Source organism: Anabrus simplex, chromosome 11, assembly GCF_040414725.1.
Source record: "Anabrus simplex isolate iqAnaSimp1 chromosome 11, ASM4041472v1, whole genome shotgun sequence".
Lineage (NCBI taxonomy): Eukaryota > Metazoa > Arthropoda > Insecta > Orthoptera > Tettigoniidae > Anabrus > Anabrus simplex.
The window spans coordinates 108694787-108719608 of record NC_090275.1 but is presented as its reverse complement, the minus strand read 5'-3'; positions in this window follow the sequence as shown (position 1 = coordinate 108719608).

Here is a 24822-nt window from a genome sequence, read left to right as displayed (position 1 = left end):
GACAGATCGCATTTTATGTTGCGTGGTATTTCGCAGAGCATACGTAGACTGCACAACAGTTCTTCTGTAAGGTTTGCATACAAATTAGGGCCTGGGGGTCTAGGAAGACCTAATAATGTTACGTTACTCTCGTTACATTAAAAAAGAGTCGCCTTCCTACTGGCCAAAATAATTTGCATTCTAAACTATTAAACAACCGGGCTGTAGTAATGAATGCATTCATGATCGTGAACTCCGCTATTTCTCACTCATAATTTATTAACGGTTTTGACATTATAAATTTCGCATTTTGATTTATACAGTTAGCAAATTGTAGCGTGTATACATTATGTGTTTTATAGTGTTTTTAAAACATACATTTGAGTTAATTCTGATATATACTGTAGGTATTTTTTTATAATATTAATGTAAAATTTAAATATCACTTGCATGGAGCTAATCTCCACTTTACTCTTATACAAGTGATATCACTACGGGAAACAACCTAAAATAATTCAATGTTAGATTAAAATACAAAGCTGGAACAGGTAGATCATTTCAAGTATGTAGGATGTGTGTTCTCTCAGGATAGTACCGTGAGATTAAATCAAGATGCAGCAAGGTTAATGGAGTGAGCTCGCAGTTGCTATCGACAGTATTCTGCAGCAAAGAAGTCAGCTGTTGAACGGAACTCCCTTTTCACCGGTCTGATTTGAGACCAACTTTGCTGTGAAGGAGTGAAAGCTCAGGACATTTTATTCATAAATTGGAAGTAACAGACTTGAAAGTAGCGAGAATGATTTATTGGTACAGACAGGTGGGAACAATAACAGGGGGTGCTCGGAATGAGGAGATAAAGACTGAATTAAGAATGAATTATACTGATAAAATAGTGCGCATAAATTGGGTTCGTTGGTGGGATCTTGTGAGACGAATGGAGGATGAAAGGTCACCTCGGATAATTATGGTCTCGGTCATACAAAGGGCACTAGGAAAGTTTTGCAATGTGAGTGAACGCTTTAGACTTTTTCAAAATAACTTCCACCACTCTCAATACGCTTCTCCATACGTCCAAACCAGTCGCTGAACCAACTCTGCCACTTTCCTTCGGTTACATTTTCACACTCTTGATCCCATGCTGCCAGAAGCTCCTCGTCGAATGCAAAACGCCGCCCTTTCAGCTTCATTTTCACTTCTGGGAATAGTGCGAAGTCACATAAGGCAAGATCACGACAATATGGAGGGTGATCAAGCACAGTCAACCCTGATCTGGCAAGAAAATGAATTGTTACATTAGCACGATGTGCTGGAGCATTTTCGTGATGCAAGAGCCAAGTGTTGACCCATGACGTTGGACGGAGCTGCTTGAGAGACTGGATCACCTGAGGCAGACAAGTCTCACTATACCACTTCGCAGTAACTGTCCTTTGTGTTTCTAGCACAACCTGAGTCAGGATGCCCTGTTTAGTGAAGAATACTGCAATCATCCTTTTCTTCACTGACCTTGACTTTCGCACAGTCACAAGAGTACCCTCAACTTCAAACAGCCACACATTGTTCTGGAATTTTGTTCAGATATCGTAATAGTAAAGCCAAGTTTCGTCACCTGTAACGATGCTATTGACGTTACGCGAAGTCCCATTTTCAAACTGTTTTAGCATTTCTCGGCACCATTTCACTCGATGCGCCCTTTGTTCCTCTGAAAGTGAATGGGGCACCCAAAGGGAACAATCCTTTCTAACATGGAGATGGTCGTGTAGAACTGAATGAATAGCTGGTGCAGGGATGTGGAGGGTCTCTTCTACCTGCCGATATGTCAACCCCCTCTCTTGCTGCAACATTTTCCTCACAGCTTCAATGTTTTCCTCAGTCAGTGATTCAGACGGTCGCCCAGAACGAGGATCGTCTTCAACCCCAAAATTTCCCCTCTGGAACTCCTTGTACCAGCGGAAAATTGTTGCCCGATGTGGACAGTCTTTCCCAGCACAGTAGTCATTTCCTCCAGGCATTAGTCAACAGTTAATCCACGTACAACATTGTAGCGGATAATAGCGCGATATTCACTTTTAGACCACACTGACATCTTAACTTGCTTTCAGTCCCACTGCTTGGTAGCAACTGGTGTGAAGGTCGCGCCTTGCTGTCTTCTAGACCGGTCTTCACCCCTCTTTTCTCCCCTCACCATAACAGGGCTGTCCAGCTGACCGTTTTTGCATATTGCAAAACTTTCTGAGTGCCCTTTGTAGAAGTAAAGAGAAGTAGAGGTACATCAAGACGACGATGGTTAGACGCAGTTTCTAATGATTTAAAGATGTGAGATATAGAACTAAACGTTGCCTCATAGTTAGTTACAAATAGAGCATTGTGGAGACGTTTAGTAAGCTCACAGATGCTTGCAGATGAACGGTGAAAATTATACCAGTCTATAATGAAGATGTAGGCCTATGTATATAATAAATATGAGAATGTGTTTGGATGTCTGAGAACGTACCTTGTTTATTCCTCCACTTCTGCCGTATGGTTCTTGTAGAAGCAGCCCGGAAATATTCGTCGAATACCGCGGAAGTTTCTTTGTGTGTCCAGATTTGTTCAGATATCAACGATCGAAGAATTGATTTAGGCACATGTGGCGAATGTCCGAATGGCGTCCACCACACCGGTTACTTTTGGGACAGACATCTGCTCATTGAAGGTCTAAAGAATTGTTCCCAAGAAAGCGTCAGCAAACCATATACAAGATGATCTCAAAAACCGAAAGCTTGGTCTTCGTGATGCCGAACACGAAGCCCTCACTCCTCCAGGCCAGGAATGTCGTTTTACATACCATTTGTGATCCAGTGGCACCCACACCAGTTCATTAGCTTCGAGATCTGACTCGTCCAACCGCTAGCTACGGGAACCGCACGATGCGTTGTTATTAAATTTCACATACCATTACAGACTGATCTTTTCCTCCGTCCACATTAGACTGTGTTGCTTAGCGAGAAGCAAATAGTATAGAAATTCGCTGTCGTTTGGAATCGAACTAAGAGCTCGCTTTCTGATACCAACCTACAGATGACGCTACTGACCTAGATACCCACAGTAAATGACGAAGACTGGTTATCATGGTTACAATGTTGTCCGGAAATTGATGACGTTGGTTGATGTTAGACACCAACCCAATAACATTCGATGTTAAAAGTGAACTTACAGAAAAACAGCCTCCAAATTTGCAATGCCAAAATTAGCCTGGCTATTTCCTTTGTTGGCTTCGTTGATTAAATGTTGGAACTTTCTACCTGCATTTCGGAGCCTTTCCTTGTCACATCGTATCATCGTATCACTCAACCCTCGACCCAGCCCTCCATAAACTTCTTGGGTGCTATTCATAGTCGTGTTTAGTCCGGACTAAAGTCCTACCAACTATGGACTATGAGCAGACGAACACTTTTCTTACTCATAGACGGCTTTTCCCGTTAATCCGAGGATGATCCGGCTTTAGTACGAACTAACTTTAGTCCTGGTCTAGAGGTAATTTAACCGCGGACTAACTTCCGCAACGTGGAGTTCGTACGTGAAGTTGCGGTTAGTTCGCGAAATAAGGGAGATGAGTAGACGTATGAAAATGTATGGAATATGACCGATTAGCTTTCTAAAGTACAACGATATCAGTTTTATGAATAGATATCGGATTACGAAGATCAACACAAGAGATCTGATAGCAGTTGTGCGTCCTAACCTATATGAACATGCATACAATAGCTCGCTAGACTCTTCCTGCTGAAGAAGAAAGTTGAGCAGTGAGAAAGTTTCACGACATTACACAGTTTCCTCAAATAATGATTTGATTTGCATTAGCCTGTATAACATGTGGTGGCGATGATCGTTAAGGCGTTGAGTTTGTATTAATGGTCTGATACCGTGGTTAGCCGGTTCGAGTCCCGTCAGTCCATCAGAATGTTGGCCGGCAGGGTAGGAGAGGTGGTGGTATACAATTTCTAATCATTAGATTGCTTACCAAAAGTCTGGATTCAATTCCAAACTTCTTCGAATTGCTCATATAGAGTGACACTGCTGGTGGCGATTCGTCCGTCGGATGGGATGTTAACTCTTGAGCAGAACCCTTCGTACTACTGGGCAGGAGTAAGCTATGTGCCGGCAGCGGGTTTCACCCCATCAGTCGTAATCATCATAAATTCGTTCTACGTCGTTGGGACCATTGATTGAACACATATTCGGATTTAAAATCGTGGAGGGGAAGACGCGTGAATTTATGTGAATAATAATAATGTTATTTGCTTTACGCCCCACTAACTACTTTTACGGTTTTCGGAGACGCCCAGGTGCCGGAATTTAGTCCCGCAGGAGTTCGTTTACGTGCCGGTAAAGCTACCGACTCGAGGGTGACGTATTTGAGCACCTTCAAATACCACCGGACTGAGCCAGGATCGAACCTGCCAAGTTGGGGTCAGAAGACCAGCGCCTCAACCGTCTGAGCCACTCAGCCCGGCCGAATTTATATTGTACCATTCTGTTAATTATAAGAATGGATATTTAACGCTGATAAAATAATGCGCAGCAGGACGCTAACTGCAAAGGCGTGATGCTATACCAAGCGCGGGAACTGAAGGGGATTCCCGAGGCAAGGCGTGGTCATGTGTGACGAAGAAAGAATATGTGTGGAAGAAAGAAAGAGAGATGGGATTTTGTCTGGGGGAGAGACCTGCCATCTTAACAGAGATTTTCAGCGGGAACAGACAGGCTCACCACATTACGGAAATTGAGTCGTAATTCCTATATTTGAAGGTTTCCCAGGAAAGTAAAAGAAGGGAAATCAGTGCCAGAATTTTACGAAGCCATAGGTACATCAAAGTCTATTAATATATAATCGAATAAATAACTACGTGGGAGGCCGACTGCCGTGAGAAAATATTTCGAGGCCACATGCCAATCTCAAGTTGTTTCCCGGGACTTCCCAGCGCGTCGCGTGGGTTCCTGGATTCTATAAGAGCAGAGAAAGGTGGAAGGAGGTATTCAGTCCATGATAAGATCGCTGTCCGTGCGCGTCGCGTCTCTGCTGATATTCGCGCCAGAAACCTTTGTCTAAGACAAAGATTGTGACTAATAAGTGTTGTGGCGATAATTTGATTCAGTAGCTTCGAGATTTGTAAAATTCCCGGTAGCAATTTAATTAAATGACAATATGTAGACGTGTGCAGTGAGACCGCGAGTGTTTTAGTATTTGACGCAAAGAGTGCTACCTGTGTAGACTTTTATTATGAGGCGATGAGAGAGGACTGGCGACGGGCGAAGTAACGCCAATAACAATAAGCTAGGATAGTTGGTATTATTCCGGTCAGATGTAGAAGACTAGATTAGTGGAGCAGGAATAGTAAAGTCAGTTTCGAGATTCCAGATATCCAGGACTGATTCCCATGTCAAAGGGAATAAATAGATCGGGAGGTGGTGTGCTGTGAATAAACTGAATCTTTCATTTTAGTGAAGAGCGGTGAGGTGTGCAGGAGACTGGTGTTACGAACTGCCGTCCACGACCCCAACAAGACGACCAACGGGCTACCCAGGCGGAAGAAGACGTCATGAACATGGAACACTGAAAGACTGGACCTAAGGGATCGATCTGGGACAACGCTGCCGCCATGACTGCTTAAGCATTCACAGTCAACCCGGACGGTGAGGAAGAGGTCTCCAAGATGATAGATAAGTGAACTATAATTAATATATATGTGTAGGGTCGGGGGGTTGTTATGCAGAAATACGGTGATTAATTTGTAAATATAGTAGGGAATATGATTACGGCCCATTAGGCCATTTATTGAGGTATTTTCTTTACATATTTTAGGGTAAGGCATATACATTTTTATTTTATTTTTATAGAAAGCAAGGATTAAAGTAGTTTTAATGATAGTGTTGCAGTACACATAGTCGTAGGGAAGCTTAATTACGAGCTTAGATCAATGTTTCTTAGTGCCCGGCATCTGACGATATCTGCTTGTAATTATGGGTTATTAATGATAGAGTACCCTTATGTTGGGAAGGGAATCTGTCTGCGTAATGTAGAGCACGCATGCGGCCTGGATTTAATTGTTTACTTCGTGTTTGTATTGAGTTTGATTGACTGTGAGTGTAATGAAACTACACCGTAGGCTATGTCACATATATCTGCGACCCCTCATACTCTGCCTAGTGAAGGTTTGAACCCTAGACTTGAGGGTTAATAGGAACAGGTCGCATTGGGTTGACGGCGAGGTTGATGTGTATAACAGAGTGTAATACTCCATATGGTATAATCGAGACCCAGGGCGGTCTGTCACGGGTGTTGGACAGTTAAAGAAATGTATGTGATTCCTCACTCATTATGTGGCGATCTTCGTCATGTGTAGAAAAAAGGTTGAAGCAAGAGCAGAGCTCTGCACGCTTGGAAACTAGGCTATGTTTTTATTTTTGTTTGTTGTGAGGGTGCGTTTCACGGCCAAGTCTTGGAGGTCGTTTCCCCTGCCTGCACAGCAGGGAGCCTCGCCGCCATTTTTAAATGGACGGTGGTGTGAGGAATTCTTTCTCGCAGGCGAGACAGGCATGCGACGGCGGTTTCATTCATTCATTCTTTCTTTCTCTCTTACTTTCTTTATTTTGTTTGTTAATTGCGTGTGTTAGGTAGTAACTGGGCACTAAGGAAACTAGCTTAATCAGTACATTTTGTAAATATAAAGTTTGTTTTAATCGACCTTGGTTCATATCCATAAAATATATATTTCATGCGAGATTAGAAAGGATATGCCTGTAGTTGTAGGTTCAAACTTACTATTTTGTTGTGTGCATTTTCCCAAATATGAGTGGGGACCTTTTTTTGTGGCTTTATTTCTGCAGGACAATTTCTCACCCTGGCATTATATACTTTATTTGTAGGTACAACGATGCTGTTCCGTGTAAGGACACATTTGTTTCTTTGGTTCACTTATCGTCTGCCGCACGACATCAATCAGCTAGTGTATATTTTTTTGATGTTTATCTCTGGATTTATGATGTGAGCCTTTGGGGCATCCATTTTAGCACTATTAGTGCAATCAATTGTAATATAAAAGAAAAGAAAATGTTGGTTTAAGAATACACAACTTAGGCTCAAAATGTTAGTAAATGCGTTTGTGTTCCTCATTTCGTAAGCATACGTATAGAACAATTTTTTTATCTCCCTACTATCGTTCGCAAGAACCCTGTAAACGACCTTTCCCTGCCGACTGCAGTTGGGCTGGCGCATTCATCAAATAACAGGTAAGAAGGTAAGATCGACCATGCAGTGTTGTTTATGCCCTATAGGGTACAATATTAAGGGAAAAGGATGGTTTTCTTTAAGTGTTCAGGTAAAAATTTAATAAACCATACCAAGCCCCTAGGCCCAGTAGCCCAGAAGGCCATGACCTACCAAGCGTCACTCGATAAAAATATCTTCGAAATATAATTACCCTGTTTTTAATCAGCTAACTTTAACAACTGACACCATTATGGTCCATTTACAGAAAACAGAAGCTGGTGGTACGCGTACTACACTTTGAATACCATAGGATTAATGGAGGCAGATTACTTGAGTTGCAAATGCAGAGAATCCTTCTTTTTTATTATATGAGTACGGAACCACAGTGCTGGCATCTGGCGGAGAAACAATTCAACAACGTTAAGTTGTTTTCTGATTAATAGTCTCTCTTTCTATCGGTGTTTACATTACTGTGAAGGAAAGTTCAACTAATCAGAGACGATTTCTAATCAAACGGTGCGGAAAGTAATAACAGCACGGTAAAGTGTCATTTTCCGCTTAACAGTGCGGAATGTAATTACAGTAAGGTAAAGTGTCAATTTCCGTTTAAGTGCGGAATGTACAATAATTACAGTATGGTTAAGTGTCATTTTCCGTTTAACAGTGCGGAATGTAATTACAGTACGGTAAAGTGTCATTTTCCGTTTAACAGTGCGGAATGTAATTACAGTGCGGTAAAGTGTCATTTTACGTTTAACAGTGCGGAATGTAATTACAGTGCGGTAAAGTTTCATTTTCCGTTTAATAGTGCGGGATGTAATTACAGTATGGCAAAGTGCCATTTTCCGTTTAACAGTGCGGAATAAAATAACAACACGGTAAAGTGTCATTTTCCGTCTAATAGTGCGGAATGTAATTACAGTATGGTAAAGTGTCATTTTCCGTTTAACAGTGCGGAATGTAATTACAGTACGGTAAAGTGTCATTTTCCGTTTAACAGTGCGGAATGTAATTACAGTGCGGTAAAGTGTCATTTTTCGTTTAACAGTGCGGGAAGTAGTTACAGTGCGGTAAAGAGTCATTTTTCCGTTTAACAGTGCGGAAAGTAATTACAGTACGGTAAAGTGTCATTTTCCGTACTCTCTTGAGTACGGAAAGAAGGCAATTACATCATAGGATGAAATAACGAATGTTGACACATTTAAGAAAATTACACTTATTAAACATGATGCTCAATTTTAATTATGTACGCTTCAGTAAATAGTCAAGGTACATATCTTAAAAACATAAAATGTTCATGTGTCTGTCATGAATGGTTCTTGAGAAAAGGCACATTCGTTTACTCACACTACTGACGTGGCTCCCTTTCCCTGTACATGTTACTTCTCATATCTCAGACTCACTGTACGTCGACCCCGTCTCGAGGACCTATCAATGTGTTTAGAATTAAGATGTAAAATGCTTATAATAAAATTTCGAACGCAAACTGACGAGATATTTTGTCCGGTTCTTTGGCTGAATGGTCGATATACTGGCTTTGGGATTACAAAACCTCGGGTTCGATTCCCAGTTGGAGCCCGGATTTTAACTGCGTAAGGTTTATTCCTTTCGCTCGCGGACTGTGTGTTTGTGTTCGCATTAAGGGGAGCCATGACTGAAATTTAAACTTCCACAATTTACCACTTGTCACAAACAAATTTAAAAGACAAGCACTTATTAACAAGATAGAGCAGCACACAAAATTTGAAGTTGATTAGTTCATATGTTGCAAAGTTTTTAGCAAATAATAATTATGTTTATATGTTGCATGGAAAATGCTCGTTGCGGCAAAGTTTTCATGTTATAATTTGACTGACTCGTCAACAATACTCACATACTTAATAACAACTCTAGGTTTTGCAGTCATTATTCATACAACAGGTAAAACTCTAGTTTGGTGCAATTTTAGGAACGAAAATATGAACGTAATACTCAACTGATAATAAGATGCAGAACTTCATTTAATTCCTGTACATATTGAAATTTCATCAGGAAATTTCAGCTGAATCTGATAAGAACTCCTTTGCAAGGAGCATTTTATACATCGCAATGAGCTGATAATATTTTAAACTGGAAAAATGCATTTGAAAGTGTACCGGGAGGTACACCTCAATGCCGCGCATTTAAAAATAGCGCCTAAATGAACTCCTCTATTGGTGAAACTGTGAAACTGAAACCACACCAACTTGGATCTTTAATCAGAGGATGTCACCACCTAAATATTGAGTAATTTTGTTATTGTGAACTGACTGAATTTCTACTAGTTTTGTTTGCTATCCATCAAGAAGTTTGGACATTCTTCCACAGATGACACTACTAAAAACTATGCTCATGCACCCTGGTGCGAGGCGTAAGAACTTATAATTCAAAGAAAGTTTTGTATTCATGTTTTTTTTTTTTTTTACTGATTGATGTTCATTTATTTTTAGGTTGGCAATATTTCCTTTTTATTTCCGCCAGTTTTGAATCTAGCCAATCCCTAATTTCTGTAATTAATTTTCCTCCTATCACCGGCTTGTTCTTCGATTCTAAGTGTAACTTTGAAATTAACGAATAAACTTGAGAGGGCGTGGCTAGCTTAATCTTGAATCGTCTCGAACCTTCCCTGAGGGTTTATAAACTGCGGATTTTCTCGTTTCTTGGCCAATTGATCGTCATCTTACCTAGTGTATGTGTCAAAGCTGGAGGCGGGCGGCCTTTTTGTCGGCAGCTGGAACTGCTACTAGGTATGACCACACAATTCCATCTTTCTTGTTGTAGTTACGTCCGCATTTTAACCCGTGGGAAACGTCCGATTCGTTAACTATGTAACCTTCTTTTCTAAAAATGTAACTTTCAAATGTAAAAACTTCATAAATTTTTAACTGTAAATCGGGAATAGAAAGTGATGTACCCTCTCGAGTTCCCTTTCATGTTGGTTTGAGGTGACTACGTTTTGTAACTGTTTATCTTCCTTTCCGTAATGCATTAATTTATCCTTATACGAGCCACCTCAGTAGTTGGGGAATACCCCCTGTTTCATCAGCCTAGTGCCCTTTAGGTTTTAAGTGTTCATATCTAGGAGTGCAAGTATTCGCCTCCATTCATTTTGAGTTCGGGCCATTAATTTAACCTGTTATTCTTATCCCATGAAGGCCCAGTAGGTTGGGTATTTAATACTCGTGTAAAAATAAGTTCTATTTGTAATTAGTGCCTTGAGATGCCTGTAATTGTAAGATGAGGTTGCCTTGAGTAGGCTGGGAAAACTGAGAGCCTGTTCGCTCTTTTTTTTAAGTTTTGTAAGATTTATGAATGCCTGTTAAAGGCTAGATGTTGTAATTTTGGGAGCAAGTGCTTTTTGAATTAGGGGATTTCTGCCCTTGTATAAATGTGTGCTCTTTTGTAAATTTGAGCTAGGAGCTCAGGAAATGTAAAGCGAAGGGTTGAAGCCCTGGATTTGTTAAGACCACTAATCTTGTATTTTCCTAGACTTGTTTATGATTATCACTGTACCTGATGTTTCATTTTTTTATGATGAAAAATTTGTTAAGTTTGAAATTCTGAAAATATAACCTTCAGTTTAAGTTTTAAATTAAATTTGATTTTGTAGTTAGACCCATTCCAGCCCGCACCTTCTTTAACCTCTTTCTGCTCCACGGGTAACAGAAAGTTTTAAGAAACATGCCCTCATTAAAACTGCCCTGAACTGTAAGTTACTCCCTCAGACTTCTGATTCCTCTTATGCACAGCCTAAAGCCTACTACAAGGTAAATATACGCCAGCGGAATTATTGAAATGGTAGTCCGAAAGAACTTTTAAGCCAATATGGTCTGACAACATGAGACAAAGGGGCGGATGGTTGCTCTATGCCCGCTGTGCCGCTGTCTCTTAAATTCGCCACTTAGAGCTTTAAAAAATTACGTTGAGGCAAAAGTGAGAACAGGATTTAAAACAGGAATTTCGGGATTCTTAAGATTAACATTGAAAATTATATTGTTTGGTGAAAAATCGCGTGATTTCAGTGATGACTTCCCTTCACCTACATACAACATAGCACAGAAACAGGCAATACTAATACACCGCACCACAGAGGGTTGGCGTCAGGAAGGGCAAATGGAAAATGGACCAATTGGGCAAAGGCCATGTATTTTACTCGGAGAATATATATCACGTGCTACGGCAGACCCGTTCGACCGGGCGAGTTGGCCGTGCGTGTAGAGGCGCGCGGCTGTGAGCTTGCATCCGGGAGATAGTAGGTTCGAATCCCACTATCGGCAGCCCTGAAAATGGTTTTCCGTGGTTTCCCATTTTCACACCAGGCAAATGCTGGGGGCTGTACCTTAATGAAGGCCACGGCCGTTTCCTTCCAACTCCTAGGCCTTTCCTCTTCCATCGTCGCCATAAGACCTATCTGTGTCGGTGCGACGTAAAGCCCCTAGCAAAAATAAAAGACCCGTTCGAATTCTTTAGAATTTCAAATTCATTTCCTTTGTTCATGACTGCTGTAAATTAATTTATAAACTTGTGTAGTATTCCGGATCATATAATCTCAACTAGATTAATAGAGAAATAAAGAGGTCTAATTACTCCCCCTGTTGTCCCTTAAGTGCCCTGCGAGAGCGATGTCTGCACTCCAGAACACAGCTGCTCCGCGCGTCCCTCGGGGCGCCGACACCGTTCTTACATTAGCGCCCACCACCAGGCGTCTTCCTACCGCACGATGAGTATTCATAATCCTTGTAGCTTGAGTGCTTAGCCAGAAGCGCTCTCAGGATGCGCTTTTCAGAACAAAACTGCTCTAAGAATTGTGCTCTGTAAGACGTTGTGAAGGTTAACTACTAAATGTATTTATTTATTGCTGGGCTAAGTGGCTCAGACGGTTGAAGCGCAGGCCTTCTGACTCCATCCTGGCAAGTTCGATCCTGGCTAAACCCGGTGATATTTGAAGGCGCTGAAATACGTCAGCCTCGTGTCGGTAGATTTACTGGCACGTAAAAAGAACATCTGCTGCACTAAATTCCAGCACCTCGGCGTCTCCGAAAATCGTAAACATAGTTAGTGGGACATTATTTATTTATTTATTTATTTATTTATTTATTTATTTATTTATTTATTTATTTATTTATTTATTTATTTTATTAATTAATTTATTTATACTAATAATATTTTAAAGAGGAAACTATTTGTATATTTGTTTATAACGGATGGGCTCAAAAACTACTGAACCGATTTTAAAAATTCTTTCAGCTACAGAAAGCTACACCACCTCTGAATAACATGGGCTATATTTTATTTTCAAAACAATTCGAGGAGGGTGGACCACGGCGGAGATATAAAAATAATAGGCTAATATAGGCGAAATATCGAATTTGTCATACAAAGGACGAGACAAAGCTCATTTTAAGCCCCTTGACGCAAAGACCAAAACTCGTTAAGCCCTCCGGACCCAAAAACCATATTTTAAGGCCCTGAAACCAACTATTATGAAGATATTGGCACCACACAACCCCTGCTCCAGGAATCGGATAAAGAAACGAACAGCCGTAATCATGGCAACGTCAGCTCCAGGATTCTACAGCACCGAGATTGTGCATGTACGTTTGGGCATAGCTGCCAACAAAAATTGGTACACATATGACTTACTATCTGGAAAAAAATATACTGTTGCATAATACTAATCATTTTGTGTGGCTAGTTCTATCCGGCTACAGCCCTCGTAAGGCTGACTCTCCGATGAGGGTGGGCGGCATCTGCCATGTGTAGGTAACTGTGTGTTATTGTGGTGGAGGATAGTGTTATATGTGGTGTGTGAGTTGCAGGGAAGTTGGGGACAGCACAAACACCCAGCTCTCGGGCCGTTGGAATTAATCAATGAAGGTTAAAATCCCCGAGCCGGCCGGGAATCGAACCCGGGACCCTCTGAACCGAAGGCCAGTATGCTGACCATTCAGCCAACGAGTCGGACATATACTGTTGTGTAAGACGCTCATAGCACTCCTTCGGGCGGGGATGGAAAGGGGTGAAGTACAAAAAATAATAGAAAACGACCTATATCAATGTCGCTGAGGTGAATTGTCACACTTCAGATATAATTTAAGTCCAAGATCAGTCCCATGGGCACGGCGCTGAGATCGCTGTTTGTTCAAATAACTCAATCAAAACACGGGTAGAATGGAAAGATGATGACATTCGTATCATGATATTAACACATTGACGACCGGCTCCGGAGATCTCCGTAGTACTGTAGCCAGCGGTTGCTGACGGACGTCCGTTTTTACGTACTGGCTTACGTTTCAGCATTTTGGGCTGTCTTTTAGCTATAGTTTGAACTATTTGCCATCATAACATGGAGTAGCAGGATCACTAACGTTAGTGCCGACATTTTTGTACACTTTTACGATCATTGTAACGATAAAAACAACCTATATACACAATAGTCAAGATGGCGCGCCCATGGCATGACAAAGTATTTCAACATTTATACTCAGATTCATTATGTGACGTGCGACATGAGTGACAAGACCTGAGAATTATAATTATCGATCATTATCGATAGTTTCTCAAATAATAGCAAATACAATATAGAGAATAAGTGACACTTTGCGAGATATCGCGAGACATTGATTGCCAGCGCACCTAGCGGGACGACCTTAAAACTGAGTGTAGTAGTAATATCGATCAGCTTATGCAGTGTGAAATTTTGATCTTGGATTTGCGGTAAGAAGAACATTTCCGTGAAAATGTAATTTATCCGGTGACAAAAGAATTGCAATCATACAAGCACTGAACCATGTTTTGTAAGGTTTGGGCTGATCTGGTTGCAATAACTTTGAACTTGTTCAGCTATAGAAATCTTTCTTCCGCTTTGCTAGAGACAAAACGTTGTAAATAGATTCCAATATTCTAAAATATTACTGTACACATCACATTAAGTTTAACATTTAGTCGTCAAGTATTGTTATGTATGTTCAGTCCGTCAGCGATGCCGCTGGTGGGATCCTCAACAGCTCTGCCGTCAGCTGTCATAGATGGCCTACGCATCACTGAAGGGGCGTAGTAGGGAAATGAGGAGTGAGGTAGTTTCCCGTTGCTTTCCCCACCGAGCCAGAGTTGCTATTACATATCAGTCTGCCAAGCCCACGGAAATGCATACACCAACCGACCCTATGAGCAACATTTTCACACCATTCATAGCAGGGACTGGCTGCATAAGGAATGGAGTTACTAGCATCGCCCATACCTCAGTCACTTTCATATTGTCAAAGCCAAGGATAAGACAGAGATAGATCTATGAAAGTAACAAAATTGCTCTAGCCTATACCAGAAGACACAGTGCACTGTAAACACTAGGTCCTGCCAGCAAAGGGATCAAGTATTGTTACCTTAGATTAATTATATGAAGAAATTAAAATAAAATACATAAAACAAAAATACTTCTTTTTCTACCGCTTTTCCCAGATATGTAGGGTCGCGGGTGCGAGCTGTGTCGAACATGAGGATTTGGCCCTATTTTACGGCCGAATTCCCTTCCTCACGCCAACCCTACATGGAGGGATGTAATCACTAGACGTCGGAGTTTAGGGAAAGGCCTATTTTGTTCTTGAAATATGTTGTATTTAAACGTTTCATGTGTTTATAATGTTAGAAACGGTGGTACTATAGTGCCTAAAAATGCCTGAATTGACGTTAGAACCTATATTCCTATAATTCCTATTTTTATCCCTAATTCGGTTAATAGGCTTTTAATATATTCAGAGAAAATACAAAACTTGCTGATTCGTTTTCAGTATCTTAAAAGAAAACTTAAAATCGGTAAGTTGTAAACCACACACCCGGGAAAGCCTTAAGAACCTCCCGCAGCGAGCACTTCCGTAGTATGTCACGAGTCTGGGGACAGTATCCACTGAAAAACTCCATTTCATTCTGTGAAAACATTTCGGTATTCCCGTTTGTTTAGTGTATGAATTAGCTGCCTCTGTGGATCAACGGTAGAGTGTCGGCCTTCGGATCCCAAGATAGCGGGTTCAAACCCGGCAGAGGTAGTCGGATTTTTGAAGGGCGGAAAAAACTCCATTCTACACTCCATGTCGTAAAATGTCGGCATGTAAAAGATCTCTGGTGACACATTTGGTGTTTACCCGACAAAATTCATTAAATCTCAGCCATAGACGCCCAAGAGAGTTTCGGTTTACTCGGTCTGCCATCTAGTGGGCCTAGAGTAAAACAGAACGTCGAAATTGACGAGCAGACAGCCAGATGGCGTCAAATTGAAATGTCTGCACACGGTAGCTAAGACCATACGATTATTATTATTAGGGTGTGAATTATGCCGAAAATGTCAGGTTACAAGTCGCCTTCAATTAAAAAGCTACCCGAGTTTCGCCATTTCACATCGGATGATAAAATTATATTCTGTGACGTTTTCGGCAAAGAGGTGAGGGAAATTTGTATTTCTTATTTCTCCTTAAGGAGTTATTATCAATTTAGCAAACTAAACATGGCATTTTAATTGACGCCTATGTCCGACTCGTTGGCTGAATGGTCAGCGTACTGGCCTTCGGTTCAGAGGGTCCCGGGTTCGATTCCCGGCCGGGTCGGGGATTTTAACTTCATTGGTTCATTCCAATGGCTCGGGGGCTGGGTGTTTGTGCTGTCCCCAACATCCCTGCAACACACACACCACACATAACACTATCCTCCACCACAATAACACGCAGTCACCTACACATGGCAGACGCCGCCCACCCTCATCGGAGGGTCTGCCTTACAAGGGCTGCACTCGGCTAGAAATAGCCACACGAAATTAAATTAAATTGACGCCTATTAAAATACTTAAAATTGAAGCTGCCTAAAATACTTTGGAACCTATTTGACAGCCTATTTAACATTTTATCACATAAAAATCCAAGGTCTAATAATCTCTATTGCATGTTTTTGTGCAGGTTAGAAGTGTAGTGTGTTGTCTGAATATGAAGAAAAACTGTTGGAACAAACACAAACACCCAGCCCCCGAAATAGAAGAATTAATAGACACGATTAAAATCTCTGATCCCGCCGGGAATCGAATGCGTGACCTTCTGAAGAGAAGGCCTCAACGCTGACCATTCAGCCAAGAATTCGGACAAAAGTTTCATTATTTCTATCAGCATTAACATTCAATTGTCTTAGTAGAACAACACAAACATAATTATTTAATTTCATTATTTTTAAATTTTAACATGCAACTTCTGTAGTTTCAATCTTACCACCTGACGTTTAAGGTCGGGCCGCCAGGTGCGCCACAGTCAACATGTCTCGCAGTTTAGTACGGGAGAATGCAGAATGCTATTGACTATAGTTTCTCAGATGACAGTCGGTGATGGGCTGCGAGAATTCTCGGTTTTGTGCACCGCGTATTTCCTTGATCACTCATACTAATTGTACCGGGCGGTACACCTCCACGCCGCTAATTTAAAATTTGCGCCAGTTGAAACTCCTCTACTGGAGGAAGTCTGAACTTTATCTACGCTATTAATTCGCTACCTTCTCAGAAGATGTCACCACGTGGAAAATTTTGAGTTTTTGAACTGTGTCATTTTTGATGTGTTTTTGTTTTGCTTGAAGTAAGAAGTGTGAACTTTCTCTTCTAGAGGACACTACTGAAGATCAACAATAGTGCACCCTAGTGCGGAATCAAAGAACTATTTTGTTGGAGAAATTTTTATTTCAAATATTCGTTCTTTGCTAAATTTCTTTCAGTCATTGGTTAAGTTGGCAATATTAACCCCTTCTTTCCCCTTGTTTTAAATTTTTTTTTTTTTTTTTTGCTAGGGGCTTTACGTCGCACCGACACAGATAGGTCTTATGGCCTATCCCGAATTTCTTAAATTAATTTTCCACCAATTATGTGTTTCTTCTTAGTATTGTGTAGGGGGTTTATTGATGAACCAATAAAATCCTCGTGGGAGGGTGTTCTCATTCCCCTAACGCCTAGAACCTTCCGCGAGAGTATATAAACTGCTGATTTTAGGGTCTCCGGGCCACTTCTGTTCCATCTTTCAGTGTATAAAGTACATAGCAGGAGGCGGGAAGCGCCTCTTTCCTCGGCAGCGGTCAACAACAAGGTAATGGCCGATTAATAACTTCTTTCTTTGCTAGCTCAGCAGTTTAACTCTCGGGGCGGGTTCGAAGCGTTCCACCATGTAACCTTTTCCTAAATGTAACTACTCTTTTCATATATTCTCTTTTAAAGCTACATACTGGGATAGAGAGTGCTAACCCTCTCGAGCTCCCACTCATATTGTTTTGAGGTGAACTTATTTTTCTCAACCTATTCTTCGTTAACGTAAAACAAATTGTTCTCTTCTTAAGTCACCTCTTTAGTATGGGATTAGCCCTTGTATTAACGGCCTAGTGCCAAGTAGGTCTTAATCAAAGTGTATTAGGAGTGCAAGTTCGCCTCCTCTCAAATTGTTATTTTAGAGGTCATTTAATTAACCTCCTTTTCATTTAATAGACCTCAGTAGATTGGGTATTTTACCCCTGTGTTTACGTCCGTTGAGGACAGCTTGAAGGTGGAGTTTGGTGTGGCCTGGGAGAGGCTTAAATTTGAGAGCGAGTGGCTCTTTTGAAAATTGAGTATTGTATGCCTCGTGGAGGCTTTTCAGTGTAATTTGGAGCAAGGGCTCCTAGGCATGAATGGGGTTTTCTGCCCCTCTGTTGAAACTTGTGTGTGGGGTAAAACTGAGCTGATTGCCCTAGCATTGTGAAGTCAGGGCGCGAAGCCCAAATCCTGTAAATATTGTAACTACCCTTTGGACTTGCTACTTTGTACCTGCCATGCTTGTTATTTCTTTGTTTTGAAAAGAAAATATAACCTTGTTAAATTTTAAATTAATTTTACTTTAGTAGCTTGAGACCTGTTCACCACCCCGCACCTTCTTTCACGTATAACTACCACAAAAACTCGGTAACAAGTGGTAGCAGAGCGTGGTTGAATGGGTCTCAATTTAGCCCCTTTTGACGGCTAAACATTGTTTGTTCCGAACCCTAACCATTTTCTCAGTTGCTGGAATTTTTGAGTTTTTCAAAATTGTTCTGTCATCATGCCCGGCCCTCGCGATGTTCTCCATCTTAACTATTTGCGCAAGGAGGAGTTGATTTACGAATTGACTATTAGAAATGTGCAATCTGGAGGCACGGTTGCAGTAGACACAAATAAGCTTAGAGATTCCCTTGATTTGCCCATTTCTATCCCCACACTGGGAGAGAAAGAAGTTGACGACTCTCTTTCCACGATCGTCGAGAATATTACTGGGCTAGCATCTGTAGTTAGTTTTTTTTATGAAAATGATCCTTCTCCTAATCAAATTAAGCGTGTGCAAGCCAGGCTATATCACTTCTCAAGTAGAGTTAACGATCTGTTGTCTCTAAAACTGAATGACGTTCAGAGGAAGGAAGCTAGTACGCTCCTGGAAAATATTTCTGAATTATCTAGCAAGGTCACTCAATTGTTAACTGGGGAAGTTCCTCCCAAATCTGATCAACCCACCATAGTGAATGTAGGTAGTGAGGAAGAACCTCCTAAGGGAGAAGTAAATAGGAAAACCATCGCTGCCCAAACTATCTCTGCCCCATTGGACAACGAGTCTGAACGCCGTGCATCGTTGAGTAACATCCGTTCTGAATTAACTACCTTGCCATTGAAACCTTTACCTACTATGTCACCCGGGTTTAGCAGCTTGCCTCATCCATTGGCAATGTTGCTCAGAGGTATCTCTAAGTTTTCGGTTAATACCACCAGTGAAGTAATTTCATTTTTAAGATTTCTTGTTGAATTTCAAGATCATGCCCTTGTGTTTTCTCTTTCTCCATGTCAAATTTTGCAAATCATCTATCCTTATGCAATTGGTATTCTTTCTGACAAAATAGTAAGAGCCATAGCCGAACAGTCATCTATTGAAGATTTTCATGCACACTTGCTTGCAAATTTTATTCCCGCCCGCGCGAGGTCTTCTCTGATTCAGAAGTACTATTATCGTGTACAGCGATTGGATGAGAACTTGGCTGATTTCATACAAGACATTAAGTTTTATACTAGGGTGTTTGCCCTTCATTTTCCTGAAGATCAGATTGTACAGGCTATTGTAGAAGGCATTTCACCATCTTATAGGTCATACTTGTGTTTCGCGGCGTGCCCGCAAACTTTCTCTGAACTTGAAGCGTTGGCCGTCTCAGCGGAAGGAGTTAGGTACGCCGATTCTTTGCGTGTGGCAGAAGAACCCCCTCCTTCGTTTAGTAATACTCGGCCTCCACCTCGCCGACCAGTCACACCCCGTAAATGTTATGCTTGCGGGTCGCCTGACCATCTTCGCAATAAATGTCCATTGGTCAAAACTAGTAGGGCAAATAATGGAGCTGGTTCAGCACAAGGCTGTTTCAAATGTGGGGCTTTCTCACATATCGCCAAGAATTGCCCAAACTCGAATAGCACCCCCTCCTGCTCAACTTCTGGTGCAAATTCTACCTATGCCAATAATAAAAAGTGACTAGTGGCTTCGGCTGAGTCGACTAATCCATCTTCCCGAGACTCAGCCCCTGGTAAACAGGTTGTAAATTCAGGGAACGAGCAATTTTCAAATTTATCTTTTGAAGGTCCCAAAGAGTGTCTTAGGATTGCGGCGGATTTCCCCGCACCTGTTCCTTTTCTTAAGATTGAGTTAAATAACGAGCCTATAACAGCTCTCTTAGATTCAGGCAGTGTTTGTTCGATTATTTCGGCTGAATGGTATTCTAAATTGAAATCTGTTTGTAAACTACCTGACTATGTCTCATCTCCTGTTCAATATGTTTCGGCTAATTCATCCCCATTAGAAATTCTAGGTTCCTTATTGGTCAAAATTCGTATTTTTAAATTCACATGGAAAGTTAAATTGTTTGTGGCCAAGCTCTTGTCTTGCCCCATTATATTGGGAGCGGACTTTATTTCTCACACTGGTCTTGTGCTCGATCTTCAGAGTAGGTCTTGCACGTTCAAATTTGCCTCTAATTGTAATATCCCTCTATTAAAGTGTAATTCTGCATCATGTTCTTCTATTTCGCCTACCCAGGATGAGATGTTGTTAGACCTTAGACATCTACCTGAGGAGTAGGCTGATAGTATTCGTAAGCTGTGTCAGTCCTTCCCAGAGGTGTTCTCTGATACTCTTGGTGTTACTGACCTTATTGAATACAAAATTGAGGTCACGGATTCGATTCCTGTCCGTTTTCCACCGTATAGGCTATCTCCACCTAAAATGAAGGCTCTGAAAGAAATTATCGATCAGATGTTGAAGGATGGTATTATTAGGCCCTCTAAGTCGGCGTATTCTTCGCCTATTTTTCTAGTTCCGAAACCCCAAGGAGGCTTCAGGCCTGTCATTGATTATAGGGCTCTCAATCGGAAGGTGGTGTTGCAATCTGTGCCCCTTCCTGACCTTCATTCTTGTTTTCCATGGTTTCGTAAGGCCAAGTTCTTTACTATCTTGGACTTGAATCAGGCCTATAATCAAATTCCCCTTGCCGAAGAGTCTAAACATCTTACAGCGTTTGCCACGGACTGGAACTTATACGAATACAACCGCGTGCCTTTCGGGCTCCCCACGGGAGCAGCTGTACTCACTAGGCTACTAGATAGGATCTTCTCCGACATCAAATTTGAGTGCTTATATCACTACTTGGATGATGTCGTCGTATTTTCAGAGACTTTTGAAGAGCATCTAGATCATCTGCGAGAAGTTCTCGATCGCCTTCGTAAAGCTGGGTTAACTGTTAAGTTGTCCAAGGTTGCCTTCGCTAAGCCCTCTATGTCTTTCCTAGGGCATATTGTGTCACCTGATCGTGTAGCCGTCGATCATTCTAGAACACAGGCCATCCGTGATTTTAAACCTCCCAAGGACATTAAAGGTATCGCCAGGTTCATTGGTATGGTGAATTTCTTCAGGAAGTTTATTCCTAACTTCGCTAATAGAGCGGCGCCCTTAAACCTTCTTCGTAGGAAAGGCATCAAATTTGAGTGGGGACCTTCTCAACAAGCCGCTTTCGAAGACCTTAAATTAGCTCTTTGTAATGCCCCTGTACTTGATATGCCTGATTTCTCGAAGAAATTCATCGTCCAAACCGACGCGTCGTCGTCAGCAGTAGCGGCAGTCCTTCTTCAAGAGACTGAACTAGGGAGGCGACCCATCGCCTATGCATCTAGGACATTGTCGGCTCAAGAAGCCAAGTATTCCATATATGAGCTCGAAGGTTTGGCAGTCTTATTCGCCTTAGAGAAGTTCCGTCTCTATCTGGAACATGTTAAATTCGACCTGGAGACAGATAATCAAGCATTAAGCTGGGTCTTAGGTAGGCCGCGTCGTACTGGTCGTATAGCCCGCTGGGCCATCCGTATTTCGGCCTTCCAGTTTGATGTTAGACATATCAGAGGTACCGAAAATATTGTCGCTGATGGACTCAGCCGTATGTTTTCAAACGACGTTGAGATCCATGAACCGGTCGACCGTTCATCACCTCCCGAGTCCACACTATCTGATGTTAATGCCATCTTAACTGATGCCCCCATACTCTTTAGGGATATCGAGAAATACCAACATGAAGATCCGACGCTGGCTCCGATAATGGAAACCCTTTCTTCTGGGGAACATGTTGTCCCTTATGTTCTGAGGAATGGTGTTCTATGTTGCCCATCGAGGCATGATAAGATGATGAAAGTTGTCGTTCCAGCTGTTCTTGTACCTATGATCTTCAAGTATTATCATGAGACCCCATTAGGAGGGCATCTTGGAATCTTTAAAACCCGTGGAAAGATTCGTGAAATGTTCATCTGGAAAGGTATGGATGGTGAAATCCGTGAACTAGTAAAGGCTTGTAAATCCTGTTTGATTAGTAAACCAACCATGTCCACCAAGGTAGGCCTTTTGTCTTCCTATCAAGCGTCGCGCCACATGGAACGCCTGTACATTGATTATGTAGGACCCTTACCCCAGTCAAGGGGTAATGCTAACAAGTTCATCTTTGTATGCGTAGATGTTTTTACCAGATTTTCTTGGTTATTTCCGACTAAGCTGGCTACCGCTCAGTCCACCATTACTTGCCTAAATTCTATTTTTGCTTCTTTTGGTCCGTGCCAATATATTGTGTCCGATAATGCTAAGGCGTTTACATCAAATCTTTTTCGTAAATTCTGTTTTGACTTATCCATCTCTCATGTAACTACTTCTGCTTATTACCCTCAACCATCTCTGGCTGAACGGGTTAACCGTAATCTCAGGTCCGCACTTATTGCCTATCATCATGAAGATCATTCCAGGTGGGACACGTCCCTGCATTGGTTAGCTTTTGCTTTGAATTCGGCGGTTCATGAATCACATAAATTTACTCCAGCTTCTTTGATGTTCAAGTTTGTTCCCAACTCGCCGCTCTCTAACCTCTGGTCTCTGAGTGACATTCTACCCGAGACAATAGATCCGGATAATATTAAAGATCTTTGGAAGAAGGCTAAAGCCAATCTTAAGGTATCTCATGAAAAGGTTAGGGAAAGGTATGATCGTGGACGGAGACCCACCACTTTGAATGTAGGTGACCAGGTGATGGTCAAGAACTTTGTTCCCGCGGGCAAGCTTGCCCCCAGATTTCATGGGCCTTGTATCATTCTCGATTTTCTTACGCCAGTTACGTTGTTAGTAAGCAATCCAGCCACCGAGAGGATATTTAGGGTTCACCTGTCACAGGTGAAACCGGTGTAATTTCTGTGTTAACTTGCTTCATATTATTGTGAAAGGGGATATGAAGGTTATATTTTTTTGAGTTTTCAATTTCTAGGCATTCTGTCCCTTCTATAATATTTTGTTTTATATGTAAGCATTTGTGTGAAACCTCCCCCGATTTGTTAAACTGCCATCCTGTCCTTGCCTCGGCCATTACCACGCTCCCGTCTCCTGCTCCAATACACACTGTGGCTTGATTATATTAAATGCAATGGACATCTGCACGCCGCTGACCCCTCAACCTCTTCACCAAGCCTGTGCCCTCAAAAAGATGATGGTCCAACACAATTCTGCCGCCTAGCTTTAATGTTTCAGTGCCCCCGCAGCTGCGCGGCGCCGTGCTGCAACTGGGGCAGAGGATGGGCCCCCTCTTCTCCAGCGAGTACGTCAGGTGCACGGCGAGCCGGAGCTCTCCTCCCGGCCAAGGCTGATGCGCGGCGCACGACCTGCTAGTTGCCCGCAGCCTGTATATGTTCACCGCGGGCGCGGCGTGTTTCAACACCTCTGCTCCCCTCATAGTGCGGGCGAGCGGTATCTCAGGGTACTTGAGGGGTCCGAGCGGCCTCCCTTTGGACGCAAGCTGCAACGGCCGGTCTGGCCATTCAACTTAATCAACATCAACTACATGGACAGTTACGATAAGCAATGACTACACTTGGGAATTCAACAGCAATATTTGGTGGCAATTGCAAAATTTTTCTTCACCTCTAAGTATTAAAAGTTTATCTTCAGAAATTCAACTTCTACAAATATAAAGACTTTACTTCACCTGCAACAACAAAATTTTGAAACTGAATCAAACCAAATTAAGAAAATCTTATAAATGCTTCTGCAATCAATCTTCATATCCACAGCATAACTTGGACCTTGTTTCAAACAGATTTCATGTGTCACCCCTGGAGGTACTTTTGCGGGGGGGAGGTCTGTACCGGGCGGTACACCTCCACGCCGCTAATTTAAAATTTGCGCCAGTTGAAACTCCTCTACTGGAGGAAGTCTGAACTTTATCTACGCTATTAATTCGCTACCTTCTCAGAAGATGTCACCACGTGGAAAATTTTGAGTTTTTGAACTGTGTCATTTTTGATGTGTTTTTGTTTTGCTTGAAGTAAGAAGTGTGAACTTTCTCTTCTAGAGGACACTACTGAAGATCAACAATAGTGCACCCTAGTGCGGAGTCAAAGAACTATTTTGTTGGAGAAATTTTTATTTCAAATGTTCGTTCTTTGCTAAATTTCTTTCAGTCATTGGTTAAGTTGGCAATATTAACCTCTTCTTTCCCCTTGTTTTAAATCTAGCCTATCCCGAATTTCTTAAATTAATTTTCCACCAATTATGTGTTTCTTCTTAGTATTGTGTAGGGGGTTTATTGATGAACCAATAAAATCCTCGTGGGAGGGTGTTCTCATTCCCCTAACGCCTAGAACCTTCCGCGAGAGTATATAAACTGCTGATTTTAGGGTCTCCGGGCCACTTCTGTTCCATCTTTCAGTGTATAAAGTACATAGCAGGAGGCGGGAAGCGCCTCTTTCCTCGGCAGCGGTCAACAACAAGGTAATGGCCGATTAATAACTTCTTTCTTTGCTAGCTCAGCAGTTTAACTCTCGGGGCGGGTTCGAAGCGTTCCACCATGTAACCTTTTCCTAAATGTAACTACTCTTTTCATATATTCTCTTTTAAAGCTACATACTGGGATAGAGAGTGCTAACCCTCTCGAGCTCCCACTCATATTGTTTTGAGGTGAACTTATTTTTCTCAACCTATTCTTCGTTAACGTAAAACAAATTGTTC